A 17,057-nucleotide genomic window follows, 5' to 3' on the forward strand; every position below is an offset into this window, starting at 1 on the left:
GGCACCTGAAGACCTTGGTCACCTGATACATGTGAGGGATTGGGCCCAGTCAGATGGATGGTGGCTTCCTCCTGTCAAGAGTCACTCCATCTGGTAAGGAAGTATCTTGGTGGCAAGCTTGGAGGTGGTGAGAAGGGGAAGAGGGTCTAGGACTCAGGGTGGAGGTGGGGAAGGAACTGGTAGGATGGGCTCAGATACCAAGGGGGCTGCTAGGATTAGCACCTGCTGAGAATGAGATTAGGTTTCCTGGGAAGGGCTCATCTATCTAATGCCCCTCAAAAGCTGTCTCCCTGTGACTTTTCTCTGCTGGACAGATGGTGTCTGAGCTGCCCTTGGAGAGTGGACTCCTTGAAGGGGTGGGGGAGGTGGGGGTGGGACCTGCTGCCTGCTTGGTCATGGGATTCCCTGCCTTCCACAACAATGATCGGAGATAACTTTTTCTTACTGAGGTCTTATTATATGCTAGGCGCTATCCTAAACCCTTTACACAATTACCCCCATTTACCCACAATTTACCCACAATTACCCCGCGCCCAACTGCCTATGGCCTAGACCAAGAGATTTACATTTAAGGAAACTGAGGCTGGGTAAAGTTAAACACTTATCCTAAGTCAGACTGCAAGCAAACTAGGACTTGAATGCAGGCAGTCCAACTCCACAGTCCTCACAGGAAACCACAACTGGCCATGACATCTTCCCCTTCTCATTAAATGGCAGCAAGCAAGCTCCTTCCCATTGCTCAGGCCAAAAACTTGGACTCCTCTCCCTCATTTTCTCTTACACCCCTTATTCAATCATCAGCAAATCCAGTTGGCCTGACCTTCAAAATATATCTGACCACTGCTCACCACTTCTACCCCACCTCTACCCTCTTACAAACCGCTATCATCACCTGCCTAGCTTCTTAGTGGTCTCTTGATCCCACCCTTGCTCACAGAGTGAAAACAGGGACTTTGGTTTATTCACGCTGTATGCCCAACCTATATCTCAATGCCTAACACATGGAAAGTACTCAATAAGTATTTGTTAATGAACAAATGCATGAATGACCAACGTGTCTCAGTAAATGACTCAGTTTCAGAGAGGAAGAAGGCCTGCCTGAGTGCCTTTGGCTTTCTCAGTAATGATGACCTCTGGTAGCCCTAAGGCAGCAGTCAATATTCATCACGATTATGAAATGTCCTGGGTGTGCCATCACCACTGTGTCTGTCATCCACGTACACACACAGAGACACGGGAGCTAGATAGAGCAGGGCTGCTTCTGAGAAGAAATGAGCCGCGGGCCCTTATTTCTGGGGGACTGTCCTCCATCTGTCCCTGTACTGTATATATTTTGGCTTTTATTCTCATGAATAAAGAATCCCTGGAGGGTTCTGAACTGAAGAAGGACAGGTTCTGACTTCTATTAAAATAGAAGGATCACTGGTTGATACGTGGATAACAGGTTCAAGGGGGCAAGGACAGAAACAGGGAGATGGCTAGTTGAGTTGTCCAGGTGAGAGAGGGAACAAGCAATAGCTGTAACCTCTCACATCCCACTTCCAGCCTTTTTACTAGGCTAGTTCTGCTGCCAAACAGCAACAGCACATACTGGGGACTCTACGCAGAGGTTTCCATTATAAATGTAGCACCTCATTAAGCCCCTCAATAGTCTTGTGAGGTAGGTTCAACAGTACCCACATTTTACAAAGAAGAAATCTGAGGTTCTAAGAGGTAAAGTCACTTGTCAACAATTATACAGGAGGCTATCAGCATCCAAAGTCTGTTCTCTTTCCACCTGAACAGGCTGCTTCCAGCCAACAACCATCCACAGCCTATCCAGGCTCCTAAGTCCAGTTCCAAGTTCATCTTTTCCAAGAAGCCTTCTCAGTCTTTCCCCAATGGCCTGTCCCTCTTTTAAGAATCTATCTACAGGGCTACCATTCATTGAGCACTCCCTGGGGGCTGGGTACACTGCTGAATGCTTTATATGTTATGTAATATTCTAACAGCCCAAGGAGCCACATGCCCTAAGGACATCCATTTTACATATGAAAATACTGAAGCTGAGAGAAGCAAAGTCACAGAGCAAGTAAGTTATATTGTCCTACTCACTCAGCACTGGGCCTTTTTTTTAAATACTTTCTTTTGATTTTCTTTTTCAAAATATATTTTACTTATTTTTTCCTTTTCGGTAATTGGGTCAAGGGGGATATCCAGTAGGTCATAGTGTGGTGGCGGCTCTGCTCTAAAATCTAAGCTGTCTTTCTGTCCTTTTGACCAGACTCTAAATGCTTTAACGTCAAAATCCACAAATAACATTTTGTTTGCAGTTCCTACAGTGCTGGACCTAAGCCTTGAACTTAGGCGAATGCGATCAGAAGGGTCAGGAGTTCTTGCCAAAGTCACAGGGTTAAATGAAGGTTGAGGAGAGGGATGGGAGAGCCCTCCTGTGAATCCTCCTATCCCTCAAGGGCACTCTGTTCCCTTAGCTTGAGAAGACTTCAGGACAGCTTTCTCCAAGAAAATGTACCTTCTAGCTCTTTTAAAGCAAGAGGACTGTTCCAGTCAAGACCCCTGGACAGGTGAAATACCCGCATGCCAGCTTGTTTGGAAGAGATCTGCAGAGTGGGAAGAAAGGGGCAATGACTTTCAGTTCCTGTTAATGTGTCTAGAAGCAGCAGCTGATTCAGCTAGATGATGTCACCTTCCCAAACCTCCTGACCAGCAGCTGAGATGGTGAAAGCAGGAAACTGGGGGGATACTCAGCAGGTTAAGTCTGAACATGCCTCTGTCAAAGGCCAATAGTAACTCTGAGCTCTGAGGCATCCTCCTGCAGATGAACAAAAAGAGTCTTCTCAGTTGGGAGGGCAGTAGGTATCCTTCAACACTCTCATTCCAAGATGCTTCACCAACTCTCCTTTTGAGAAGCAGCTTTGTGCATGTCCTGAACTAACAATGCTTCATTTATTCCAAGGGTGGAGCAGTGGAAAGAAGCCTGGATTTGGAGCCAGACCAATCTGGGTCTGAATCCAGGTTCCACCACGTACAAGCTGCAGGACCCTGGGTATAGAACTTCATCTCTCTGAACCTCAGTTCCTTTATTGGAAAAGAAACTGGGGCCAAAAGACCATAATACTACACAGGCCAGGTGAGAGAATTAAATGAGAAAATGCATGTAGAGTGCCTAACATGGATAGATGCTCAATAAATGGTAGTCACTATTATTCCTTTTGGATCTCTTTGAGGAAGATATGAAAGATCATCTTCATCTGTAACACAAAGGGAAATAAAGGCCCAGACTGGGCCCACCAGTGTCAGAGCTGAGTATCTACATGGGCCCAAAGCTCAGAGGAGCCAAGTTCAATCCTGCCTTGCTTATCTGTTTGCAAAATCTTTGCTTCAAATCTTCCCAGGCTGGCTCTTTCTCCTTAATCTACTCTCAGATCAAATGTCACATCCCCAGAGAGGCTTTCCTTGACCTCCCTGTATAAAGTTGCTTCCCTAGACACTCCATCACTCAGTTTTATTTTCTTTACATCGCTTAACCCTCTATCTGAAATCATCTTGTTTGTTTCTCAGGCTACTTGTCTCCCCCACTAATATAAGAGTTCTATGAAAGCAGTGCCCTTGACTATCTTATTCACCACAGCACCCCTTGTACTTAGCATAGGGCCTGGCACACTTTTTTTTGCTCAGAAGTTGGGAATCTATATATGCAAAGGGCTGACAAGTTTATGTGGATTTTTGACTGTTTGGGGGTGGGTGGGGTTGGCACTCCCACACTCCCCCTCCTATCCTGAGTTGTTCAAGGGTCGACTGTAGTTGGTGCTCAATAAACATACGCTGAATCACCAAATGAGTGAATGCACCTGGGATGGCCAAAGGCTAAAGTGACAATGCCCCCCCTCATACTTGCTCCTCTGCTCACTAACAGTTCAAGGTCCTGGCTCCCATTTCAGGTGCTGGCACTGCTACTTGGGAATCAGTGGACCAAAGGCAGCCAGGATGGGCACCCGTGCCTGGCAATAACTTATCTACTGAGATACCAGGGCTGCCGAGGAGGGCCTTGGAATCTTTCCCTGGCACTTGAGGCTCCCACAAATCTGGCTCCAGCTGACCTTTCTGGCTTTATCGCCTAGTATGAGAGACCCTTCCACACATACAACACACTGGCCTGCCACTGCTTATGGGGCTCTTGAGAGTCCATCCTAACCTGCGCATCTCAGTTCACATGGACCCCTGTGTCAAGTGTACCAGCCTCCCTTTTCCCTGCCTCTGTTGTAAGGCCCAGCACAAATCTCACCTCTGCTGTGAAGTGGTTCTCTTATTTGGCATTTAGCATTTTTGTTGCCTTTCACAAAATCTCGTTTATGCGCATTATATCTTTTCTCTCTAATTCAACTGGAAGTGTCTTGAGAGCAGAATAAGTTTCCAATGACGGTATCTCAGTTAATAAATCTTTTGGCAAAAAGGCTCTCCTTGAATCAAAGTTGGCTGGGTCCAGAGAGGGCTGGGGAGAGGGCCGGCCTCCTCCCTGCTGAACTGGCCTCTCTGGTAAACGAGGAGGAAAAGGAGATCATGCTGCCTCAGTCCAGGAGGCCAGCTGATGAGGCAGTGAGGAAGCCAACAAATCTGGCACTATCACATGCAGTCTGTGACAATCATGTGTGTGACTGGTCATGTGTGTGACTGTGTTTTTTAAAAAAACATCACTTTCAAGAATCTGGACATAATTTAGTTATCGATCATAAAGAATGGCAGAAAAACTTTGCTCAGTTCAAAGGGACTTGTGTGGTATCCATTTCTGTGAACTAATCTTAGTTCTGGTTCTTGTCTGCTTAACCGTACTCTCCTCCTTCCACCTGACTCCCCTAGGTATTTTTATCCTTTTGGTTCTACAAATGTTCCTAAGTTGCCTCCAATTCTTTGTAAAACAGAATGAGGTTCCAATAAAAAATAAAAGTTGGTCCAGTTTTCTTTAAAATGCTACAATAGTGTACAAAGATGACTTTCCAAATGATTTTAACAATTAAAAATAAGTGACAAAAATAATGCATGTAAATCACTGAGTGCACTTAGCACACTTGGCACTTAGCATTCAAAAGGTAAAGTGAAAAAGTACCCCCAATTTTTATTAGCTTCTCTTCTCTAGGCCTCAGTTTTCTCATGTATAAAATGAAAATGTCTTAGGTTTGTTCATTTGTTCAATCATTCATTCTGAAATCATTCACTAAATGTTATTACCTATCAGGAACAGTTCTGGGTACTAGAGATAAAATGATGAACAAACTAAAGTCCTTATAATCATAGGGCTTATATTCTAGTCGAAGAGACAGACAAAAAAACAAGTAAACGAAAAGAAAGTTTCATATAGAAGTCAGTGCTATGACAAAAATACAAGAAGGTAAAAGACTAGAGTGATTTAGAAGTAGCTTAGCTACTTTAAACCAGAAGTCAAAGAGAATCTCTTGAAGGTGACCTATGAGCTGAGTCAACTGAAAGAAAGAGCAAAGCAAACACCAGGGGCAGAGCATTCCAGGCAGAGGAAAGAACAATTACAAAGGCCTTAAGGCAGGGAGGGACAAGTGTGCCAAGAATCAGGAACAGCAGGAGCCCCTGAGGCTTGCTTGCAAAGAGAGAGGAGTAGAAGGATGGAGGATGAAGAGGCTGCCAGTACCAGATCATGTAGGCCTGAGAGGCCTTGGTAAGGACTCCGGGTTTTATTCCAAGTGGGTGGAGGGTTATAAGCAAGACTATGATAAGTTCTGAACTTGGTATTTAAAAGATCACTCTGGCTGAAGTGCTGGGGAGGAGTAATTTTTAAAGGTCCTTTCCCAGCTCCAAATGTCTAACTTTTTCCCTGTCATTCTAGGCTCCCACAAACTGGTTGCCTGAGCAAGAAAGAGGATGTATTCTCCTCACTAGAGAGGGAGCAAACAGAAGGATCTGTTTCTGCCTGGAGCAAGAGTCCGGAATCTGTCACTTTGTACTGCAGGAAATGGAGGGAATGGCTCAATTAGGGAGGGGTGGGAATCCCAGCTTGAAAAACATTCCTAAGTCACCTGTATTGTCTCTGCCTCCTGTGTGGAAGTTTCTGCCAATGACACAGTGCTGTGGAATGCTTCCCCCCACACACACCCCCAATCTTCCATTTACATAGGCACAGTTGTACTTTGCATTCCTCCCAGGATTTAGCTCAAATCTAGCCAGGAAATGGTCGATAAAGAGCTACTGATTGATTAATGAAGAGAGGGAATATTCTCAGCCATTAAGCAAATATTAATGAGTACTATGAGTACTACGTTGGCCTCTGGGGATGCAAGGTGATTAAGATGGGTTTCTTGCCTTCACTGAGCTCAGAATTCAGCAGACAGACCAAAAACCACAGACAACTACAATGCTGGATATTACAGTAACAGCAGCAACATTTATGAGGCCCTCCTTATCCTCAAGTAGAAAAAGTGGGCTTTGGAGCCAGACTGCCTGGGTTCACCACTTGCTAGCTATGCATCTTTGGACAAATTCCTTAACTTCCTTCCCTATGCCTCACTTTTCTCCTCTGTAAAATGAGAATAATAAGAGTACCTATCTCAGTGGTACTGTTTTGAGAATTCAATGACCAAACACATATGAAACACTTAAGTGTTAAGTGCTCAATAAACGTTAGCTATTATTAAAATTACTTTTAACATCTGTGCTAAGCTTGACATGTATGATCTCATTTCATCCTGACAAAAACCCTAAGAGGCACGTATTATCTCCATTTTTCAGACAGGGGAACCGAGGCTCAGAAAAGGAAAGGAATGTGCTGTAACCAAACAGGTGGTATATGATGGAGCCCAGACTCAAATTCAGCTCTTTTTGACTCTAGAGCCCACAGCTCACATCTGCAATAACAAAATGATCCCATTCTCTTAAAAAGCTTTCAGCATAGTGCCCAATACACTGCGGGGGGCCCCATAGAGGAAGCTGTGGAGCCAAGGAAGAGCCTCTTTCATCTTGATGGGGTCTGAGAAGGATTCAAAGACACTGACCTGGATGCCAACTGTAGGCTTTGCTCTGAAGTTCCATGGGTTTGTAACCCATCGGAGTTCCAGTAACAGGTTCCCCTCACTAAGGCTTGGGGTACTAATTTGGAACTACGACCAAGTAAATCAGACCCAGAAACTGCCCCCAGGTGCCCAGACACCTGCAGACAGGCAGGCCATTTCCTCAAGGTTGACTTCTTGTCTGGCCCTATACATCTCTCAGTTTCATCACTTAGCCACCAGCCTGGGGCCTCATGCTTGCACCTGCTCCTAGACCCTGTCCCAGGAGACCCTGAGCCTTAGACTTGGACACCTCCCTGAACCCTGCACCGAAAGGCCATTTCTAAGTGACTCCCTGGGGACTTTCTTGGTATGGTAACCCCTAGGGTTACATAGGAATGTGGGTGCTGTAAGCAAAGGGAAATTTTTCTTGCTGAGTAGCAGACCAAAAGTGGGTAGAACAAGGGGTGGGTGTTCTTGTTCTGAATTAGAGGTAAGCGTGGGGTGAGGCCTGCTGTGTCTCAGTTTTATGTTTAAGCAGCACTGATCCTGGCCAGGTCAGAGCTCCCATCCTGGGGGTTAGGAGTTAATACTCATTTCTACTTCTCATGTGAGTCATACTCAGAGGCCTGGCCTTGCCTGGTAATTTGACGGCAGAAGGCAACCGATGGCTGAATCAATAAATGACCAAACTTCACCGTGAGAGGAAAAGGAAAGACCCAGCATTTGGTGAGCTTTTACTCTACATAAGGCACTGTGCAGGGCACTTAACATACACCACTCATCATTAGGAACGTTTGTTAACTCGGTCACTAAACAGTCAGCCTCCAAGTGCAAGGCCTAATAGTAGCTAACAGTGAGTGAGACACAGTTTCTACCCTCAATCAATAAGTTCAAAGCACCTTGCTTAGTCTTTCTCCCAACAGTCTTGTGAAATAGGTATTATTTACACTTTATAGAAGTCCAGGCTTAGAGAAGTAAAGTAACTTGCCTAAATTCATGAAGTCGGATAAGAGAAATACAATATTGCTTCCACTCAAAAAATGCTCATTAGTTGAAAGAAAGAATGAATGAAGGAAGGAATGACACAGCTATAGCTGTGACCTCAGTCAAGAAGCAGCAACAAGATCAAACATTTATAGTTTTCAAAGTGCTTTTTCATCTATCATCTCCTTGGGCCTCACAGCTAGCCCATGAGGGAGGCAAGGCGAGTGTTATCTTTCTTCAACAGATGAAGCAACAGGCAGAGCTTGGGCAAGAGGCTTATGGCCACACAGTAAACAAGGAGTGGGTCATCCTGGAAAAACTCCAGAGTCCCTACAGCATCTGTTTAATCATTCAAACATGTGTCAAGCACCTACTATGTGCTAGGTGTGCGCCTACACACTTTAGATACTCAACTCATTAAGTCTTCCAGTCAACAAATAATGACTGAACACCTTCTGTGTTCCAGGTTCTGTGGCAGAATCTAGGGATATAGCAGTGAATAAAGCAGAAGTCCCTGTTTCTTGGAGGCACCTGGCAAAGATCGAAGAAAATATGCTCCATGGCCTAAAGCCTAGTCTGCAACATTGGCCAACCCTTACTGTGTACAAGGTATGACTCGAGGCCCTGGTAGAGAAGGTGAAGCACAAGGTTATGAGCCACAGTTCCCAGCTTCAGGAACTTTAAAATCTCCAAGCTCTTAGTTTCAAAGATATCTACATACTCTGTCAGCCTAAAAGTTTGCTCTTGAAGAGTAGCTCCAATAGTGATCACAGCAACTTGTCATGTGTGAAGGCAATTTGACTATAACAGTAATGGTAGCTGTCATACCGAATAGTAATTACTGTATGCCAGGCTCCATGCTGAGTGCTCCATGTATTTTATCAGTTACTTTTATACTTATAAAAGTCTTTCAAGAAAAACATTATATATTATTATCTCCTTTTTTATAGATGAGGAAACTAAGACTGGGGGAGACTAATTTGCCCAAGGATAACTATAGAGCAAGTAGGATTAGTACTGATTCGCTGAATTTTGTATCTGACTCTTAACAGTGATGGAATTTCTCCCAGGGAGGCACTGGAAAGGCAGTCATCAGGAACACCAGAAGCAGCTGCTGCCTAGAGGGTTGGTGCCTCCAGAGCCCCCAACAGATCCTACCACACTCCCTTCCAACAGGTCTGAACATCACACTGAGATGAGAAGGTAAAGTAGGAATGGTTAGGTATGCTCAAGCTCTTCCTAGGACAATAAAAGTCTCTCCCTCTCTGTTGAACCTCTAGGGAAGAAGTCTGTGACCTCCATTAGCCACCTACCAACCCCCCAGAGAGAGACAGAAGGGAATAGGGGTAGAGGAGTCTTTCCTCCCTGGGATGAGGACAGAGGGAGGGAGAGGGAGACACACCAGGGAAGAAGGAAAGAAGCCTGATTGGTTCTTTACTCTGTTGGGCAAGAAGCCTAGACATGTGATCTGGTACATGTCATTCACATGGAACCCCCTTGGGGGAATGTCAAGGCACCTTTTGGACCCAAGAAGTCTCAGAGAGGAAAGATTGGCAAAGCCCTGGACTGCAAGCTAAGCTAACAATTTCTAAGCACTGTAACTAGGTCATCAGGTTCCTGGAGAAGCCAGCTGTAGCTGGGGGATGGGGAGGGAAATTTTGCAGCCTACCAAGATCCCTACTTCCCTTCAGGCCCCACCCTCCCCGAAATCTGCACCTGTTCCCAAACTGACCCCTCCCCCCAGCTGGGCCCAGCTGTCAACGGCTCCCAGTGCCCCGCCCCTGCCTTCCATGGGCCAGAACCACTGGGGGCCTCTAGGGCAGGAGGCACCTTACTGCCACCTGAGCCCTTCAGAAAGGAAGGAGTGGCCTCTCCTGGGGGGTGGGGGGTGGGGTATTTCTTGCTCCAGGAGGGCAGTAAGAAAGCTGGGACTCTTTGGGCCTGCCCAGGGTACCTTTCTGGCATTGTTGCCACAGGTGGCAGGAGACAGGTGATGTTTACCCTGCTGAGACCAGAGTTGCCAAAGGCTTCAATCAAGCCTTTAAATCTGCACCTGGCCCAGAGCCCCAAAATAACAACCAGGGCAGCCTACCTGATCTGAAGGTCACAGATGCCTCTGGCTTTTATCCCCTTGTGGCTCTGTCTGCTGAGCCCTGGCTGGCAAAGGATTCTCTTTTCCAGGGGTTACTGGAGACCTACGTGCATCCCTGTGGTGTTGGGCCCAGCTCTACTGTCAACCATCCCCAGCTCTCTACCCAGAGGCCTCCAACATCAGTCACTATACCCTCCTCTTCCATGACCAGCTTTACTGACAACCAAGACCCTCTTCACCCAGTCTGCCTCCTCACTGTCTCCCAAATGCTCCAAACATATTCCACCCACCAGACAGCTGGGTGTTTACCTACTGAGCCCACCCTTACCACATTCTTTTCACCTACCAAAAGCCTTCATGACTCACATCTGCCTAAGAGGTAACAATGATGACTAACACTGAGCATACTGTATGTTAGGCACTGTGCTGGGTGGGCTACAGAGTCACTCATTCAACAAATACTTGTTGAGTGTCTCCTGTGTCAAACACTGCTAGACGCTGAGAGGATGAAGGAAAAAATGAGACAAAGCCCCTACACTAAGGGAGTTTAGGTTTTAATGGAGGAGATGGACAGTAAACATGTAAACATGGGTGGCCTCTGATGAGGTGATATTTGAGTTGAGATCTAAATGATAAGATCTAAGGGAAGCGTGATCCAGGCAGAAGAAACAAAGCAAGCCTATGAGAAAGAAATAATTACTGTTATCTTCATTTAGGAATGACTGTTATCTTCATTTTACAGATGAGAAAACTGAGGACTCTATGTGAATTATACGAAGCCACACTGAGAAAACTATTTCAAGCTTCTAGTGATCTCTCTCCTTCCCGACACTTTCCGCTATTGGCACAGAAGAGGGTCTGGGTTGGTGATACAGTTCTCGAGGGAAAGGGTGCACACTGATGATGCAGGCTGAGGGTGGAGGACTCTGGGCCGAGTCATCAACCGAGTAGCTGAAGATGGAAGCGGGCTGGTTTGACAGAGGTCCAGGGCACCTGTAAGATGAGGCCAGTGGGTCTGTCCTCTTCTGCTTCTGGAGTCAACAACACAGATTTGGCACAGTTTGCCTAGAGCCATTCGCCACATGTTTTGGGCTTATTCCTACCACTTCAAATGAGTTTGCTTCCTTAGGGACAGAGACATTTCGGTAGCCTAAGCCACATCTAATAATAACAATCCTTCATGTTCATTGAGCAGACCCTGGCTGAGCCCTTGCCCAACCCTAGGCCCTGTGCCAGGTACTCAGAGTGAAATAAGCCATTCTGGGCCTGCAAAGAAGCTATGACACAGTGGTTTTGAGGACAGGCTTTGGCACCAGATATATGAGTGCACAATTTACAATGTGTGTTACTGTGGACGTGTTATAGAGCCTCTTAAAGCTCTGGGTTCTCCAACTTCACACCAGAGCAGTTATGAGGACCAAACAAGATGATTATTTCAAAGGCATGAGCATAGCACCTGGCACAGAGCCAGCACTCAACAGAGTATCTGTTATTATTACTAAAAAACTCTTGTGTTTCACTTTCTGGTTTAAGCCTTATCTCTCAGATTTATGAATGAGAATTTGAAGCTGATTTGCCTAGTGTTACGCCACCAGCAAGAAATCAAGCTAAGTTTCAAATCGGAGTCCAGAGTTTTCTCTATGGGTGTGCTGAAGGTGATCAATACACACTAACTAGAATGAACCTTGCCTGGCGTGTCTGGGAGCTAAGGGACAGATGGGTGGTGTACACAGCCTAATTCAGATGGCAGAAGGACACCAGCCAGGTCCAAGGTATGGGCCACAGAAACAGACCATTGAGGGGTGGGAACCAATTCCATTTACTGTAGTATCCACAATGTCTCTAGCGTTTAGCACATATAAAGCATTCATCAGTGTTGGCTGATTTAACAAATGAAACAAAACTCTAAAGACAGCTCTGGCAATGAATCTAGCCTTAGGGACGGCAGGCAACATTGATAACACTGTCTTACAAGCCAGGACACCAATTCTAAGTCTGACTCTGCCATTTACTGTGGGATAAGCCCCTGTGCCTTAGTTTCCTCCCTGAAATGGACTTGAACATAACCCCCCTCACCTACCTCACTGTGAAATGATGTGAACAAAGGAGTCAGGTAAATTATAAAGTGTTATCATGCACATAAAAGCAATTATTATCATGCTACAAACTACTAAGATGGTAAAGTGTGAAGTCAAACATCTTGAGTTTGAATACCAAGTCCTTCAGGTACTAGTCTGTGAGGCCCTGAGCACGTCACTGTTCGCCAAGCCTCAGTCTTCTCAACCATAAAATGAAGATAACACCACCTACCTTGTAGGGTTTTTAAGAAGGATTAGAGATAACAGAGGCTTTGGAGTAAGAGCGACTTGGTTTCGAATTCTGACTCTGCCTCCTGCTAACTGAGCCCTCCCAAAATCTGTGCCTATAATGATAAGGTTGTTGGGATGGCAGCAAAGAGATGATGTTGGTAAAAGGCCTATCACACAGTGAGCATTGGATAAATGCCAAAGATCATCTAGACACTGGTACAGTGGGGGGAAGGGACACAGTAGAGTGCTTAAAAGTGGAAGCTTGGAAGCCACCCTCCCAGGCTTTGCCACTTACTAACTGTGATACCTTGCATAAGCTGCTTAACCTCTCTGTACCTCAGTTTCCTCATTTGTAAATGAAGATAATAATAACAGGGTGTTGCTGTGCGAATGGAATAAATTAATACATGTAAAGCACTTTGAACAATGGTTGGCAAAGAGTAAGCACTTGATAAATGTTCGGTGCTATTAATAGTAATGTTAACAATAATCACCATGTGGAATAAAAGGGAGGGACTGTTTAATCCTGGGACATGGGCATCCCATGGAATAATTCCAGAGAAGTCCCCAGGCAGCTGTTTGTAGGCAAGTTCTTAGCCTCTGAGAGAACTTTTCTGTGGAAAGGACACAAGGCTGGGGGCTCCTGAGCAAAAATCTCAGTCCTGCTGACTAGGAGGCAAGCCTCTGGGGCAGCAATTAGGCTCCTTGGAAGGGACACGGTGTTCCCAGCCGCCTGACTCAGGGGAACAAAGGCACGTGTGTGTGGCCAGGGAGGAGGGAGGAGAATGTTTCTCTTTCAAGAGCGGAACAAAGGATCTGAGGCATAGTTGAATGTGTTCCAATCCCCTCCCAAGTTAGCTAGCTCCCATTCCTCAGATGATTGTCCAACAAGGTTTTCAACCTTCTAGCTTCCTCCTGAAAGGTGACTAGCGGGAGGGGGACAGCCTCCACTTGACTCTATTCTCTGTCATCAATCTCCAAGAGGCAGGATTTATATGTGCCAAACCTCTAAGATCTCTCTTAGGAGCCTCCATCCTGTGCAGGGGTGGGGTGAGGACCCATAGGGGAACTGAGGGTTAATGGATGACACAAGGCACTACAAATGACAGGCTTAAAGTCCCTCTAGGGGGAGTCCAAGACTAAAACTACTACTGAGTGACAGAGCTATGGAGAGAACCCAAGAGTTCTAACCAACCCTCCAGTGTGGGGTGGGGGGAAAGGTTTGACAGAACTAAGCAGAAATGCATATTCTAAATCTGAAGGGGATGATCAGGGCTGGAGAGAGAAGCTAGGTGAAGGATAAAGGAGGAGGGAACAAAGAAAGTAACTGACAAGAGGAAAGGGAGAGACATGTCCAAAAAAAGTAGTTTGTGGAGTGGGGAGCCTTTAGGGACATTACTTTCCAGTTTCCATGCTCTTGCCAGCAGGAATCCGGCTGCTGGGTTGGGACAGGAAGCAGTCCATGAAGTCATAGTAATGGCATTTCCTGAAGAGCAAGAGAAAAACCTCTAGTTCCGAGGGGAGTTTTGGAGTCTACCCCAAAAGCCTTGTAGCTGTAAGGTTCCAGCTTGGCCTGAGAGTCTCATCAGGGATGAAACCAAGTAGCAGAAGGTTCCAAAGGCAGTTTCTTTCTGCAAAAACACTATTTGCAAAAAATCAATATGTAATAAACGGGAAGCCAGATGATATGACTGAAGGAGCCCTAGGATGCAGCTGCTGTTTGCTGCTGATCCCGTAACAGTCACTATTCTGAGAGCATCAAGACATAAACTAACTTACTGAATCTTCAGAACAAGGCACTGTAATTACAGCCATTTACAAGTTAAAAGATTTGCCCCAGATCACACAGCAAGTAAATGGTCAAGTCCAGATTTAAAAGACCAAGCTCTGCATCTTCCTCCTGATATAACCTTGGGCAAGTCACTTCATCTTTTTCAGCCTGATGTCCCTCCTTGCTTTATTTTCTTCATAGCACTATCACCTAAAATGTTATACCTATACATGTAGATATGTAAAATAACATGTGTATACATATGTATAGATACATACCTCTTTATGTTTCTATATCTATATCTACGTATACATATATATGCAGTACGTGTTTATTGTCTGTCTCTCCCCACTGGAATGTGAGCTCCACAAGAACAGAAAATTAGTTTTATTTAATGTTGTACCCCTAGTACCTAGGACAGCATGGCACATAGTAGGAGTTCAATAAATACCGTTCGAATCAATTTAGATGATTAAGTAATTAAAGGGGAATTCCCATTACTATTATTCTGGTTTGATAAGTGTCTGCTTCTTCAGAACTTTAGTGGGCATCTCCTGCGTTCAGGTACGTGCTATGTTCAAGACCTCTGCTCAGTGCTGAGGAAATCAGTATGGACAAACAAGTACAGACAAGGATCCTCAGAAAGCTCCCAAACCTGATAGAGATATGGTGGTTTTAGAAATGTCTTCTTTCTACTAATTTAAACTCTACCACTATTATTTTCCTCTCATTTATCCAAGTTCTGCGGGGTACTATAGCAATAAAAAAGGCTTAGCCCCTCTTCTTTCAGATATTTGAAAACTGGTGATCATATTCTCCTGGGTCTTCTCTTCCCCAGGCTAAACAAAAAGACCCAGTGGAATTGTGTGACTCAAGTCTGCCAACTGGGAACGGAGAAGACAGACTGTCAGCTGAAGGAGAAGAGAAGTGGATCCAGGAGCAGAATGACTCCTTCAAAGAAAAGAGAGGAAGTCCTCAGGGAGGACTCCATGGAATTAGGTTGGAGGTTGGGGGCGGGGACAGGGCCCTACTAATTAAGGTAGTAGCAGATTATGTTTCTGTAGAAGAGCAGCTCTCTGGGAATTACCCCTAAACCTATCCATGCTAAACCAGACAAAACCACAGCTGCTAAAAGAAAGCCCCATGATGAAAGGCTGAGGGTGCTGGAAAAAGCAGGGAGGCTGGGCACAAAAGAGGATGCTCAAGCCCACTGGCGTCAGAACAGATAGATACCTGCTGGAGAAGAGACAGCTAACAATTGCTTCCTGCAGCCTAAACAAATCCGGTGACTAGCTACACAAAAGTCAAGAAAAACCTGAGTTCCGCTGGGGTTCCCTGAAAATATACCTGGGTAATTTTCTATCAGAAGCTGAAGGGCTCCGTGGGGCTGCTGGGCTATTAGTTCTAGGAAGTCTGGAAAACCCTGTGATGGTGACAGAATTTTAAGAGCAACTGCAAATGTATATCCAGAAGAACTGAGTGCTTCGAGGGGGAGCCCCTAAGACACTTCTATCTCACTTCAGGACCTGAATGAGATTACTAAAAATTTCCACGTTTGGGGTTTCTAATGGGGTTTCCCCAAGAAAACCGCAGAACTGCCAACAGCTGGCTGAGATCTGCAAAGGTCGCTGAGGTGTTTTAGCTAAATGTATTCATGCCAAAGAAGCCAGAAGAGACAAGAAGAAACCTACAGAAACTAGAAGACTACAGAGCCATGAAGTCTGGGAAAGGCTAAATTATGTTTTCTCCTCTACACGCTGTTCATTGCTCTCAACAATGGAGTTTCCATCTAATTATGAGGTTTCCCAGGGACAGCAATTCCAAAATAGCCTGGCCCACCAAGGTCCTTGCCACTAACTGTTGTCCACATTCCTATCAGAAAGCCCCAGAAACACTCTGTCCCTTCAGGGAAGGTGACATCACATACCAGTCTGGGTGAGTATCTCAAGGGCTGACTTTATTTCTTCAGAAACTCTGGGGCTAAGTTTAGTCTTCTGAGTCAGGTAGTCTATTCATGATAAGGGGTGCTTCCACCCTACAATTAAGGCCTAGGATGGGCCTTTGTTCTAGATCCTTTACTAGAGCCAAGCCATGGCAGGTAGCTATCATTATCCCATTTTACAGGTGGGAGAGATGGATGGACAAGAGACAAAGAGGTTCAGCATCTTGCCAGGTGACTCCAGGCAGGTGGTGGTGTGGCTACAAGTCTGGAATTCCAGTCCTTGGAGCATCACCCATAATGAAGTAGACATACCTGGAACAAGCCACCTTCTCCCTATATACATATGATTCTTACATATTGGTAGGGCTTGAGAGGATTTTAACAATAAAAAAATTAAAGAAGCCCACTATGACTAGGCAAACCCGATACCCACTTGAGTTTTACCAGTACCAGAATCTGAGGCTACTTACAAGCCTTTTGGAGCCCAAAACTGTTAACAAAGGCCCTGTTCTTCCTGCAGCTACCTGAACAATGCCAAAATCACAGACACAAGTGAGCATGGCCCAAGAGCATCTCTGGCTTTCTGTGTTAGTGTGCTGGGGTCACTTTATTACTCCTAGGAAAACCTGATATGGATGGAAAGAGTTTAGACTTTGGAGTCAAGATGACCTACATGTAAATTCTCATTCTGTCACTTAACTGGCTGAGGGACACCTGGGGCCAGTCACTTGGCTACCAGGAGCTTCACAGGTGAACTGGGAATAAACCTACTTACCTTGGAAGGTTATTGTGTGGAATACATAAGGGAAGGTACCATGTCTGGCTTATGGGCAGCACCTAACACAGTACATGCCTCACAATAGATGCTCAATAAATTTCGGTTGTAGTAAGTAAAAGGCCTAACACAATGTCTCAAATATAACATGTACTCCATAAAGGCTCATTT

The 17,057-nt window shown here is 45.4% G+C and overlaps 1 protein-coding gene and 1 long non-coding RNA gene across 11 annotated transcripts in view; one reads left to right on the top strand and one right to left on the bottom strand.

Moving 5' to 3' along the window:
• Window positions 1–17,057, bottom strand: part of BCL2L1 (BCL2 like 1) — a 42,585-nt gene that overhangs the window by 20,778 nt on the left and 4,750 nt on the right. The gene's annotated exons all lie outside the window — the stretch shown is intronic.
• On the top strand, window positions 2,770–6,242 carry LOC120603518 (uncharacterized). Of its 2 annotated transcripts, none has more exons than XR_005653031.1 (2): window positions 2,770–3,130; window positions 5,855–6,242. It is a non-coding gene; the product is annotated as an uncharacterized LOC120603518 (long non-coding RNA). The 2 variants fall into 2 exon arrangements; XR_005653032.1 differs by lacking the exon at window positions 2,770–3,130 and adding an exon at window positions 5,520–5,686.

The sequence above is a fragment of the Pteropus medius genome, unplaced genomic scaffold (assembly GCF_902729225.1).
Source record: "Pteropus medius unplaced genomic scaffold, Ma_sr-lr_union100, whole genome shotgun sequence".
NCBI lineage: Eukaryota > Metazoa > Chordata > Mammalia > Chiroptera > Pteropodidae > Pteropus > Pteropus medius.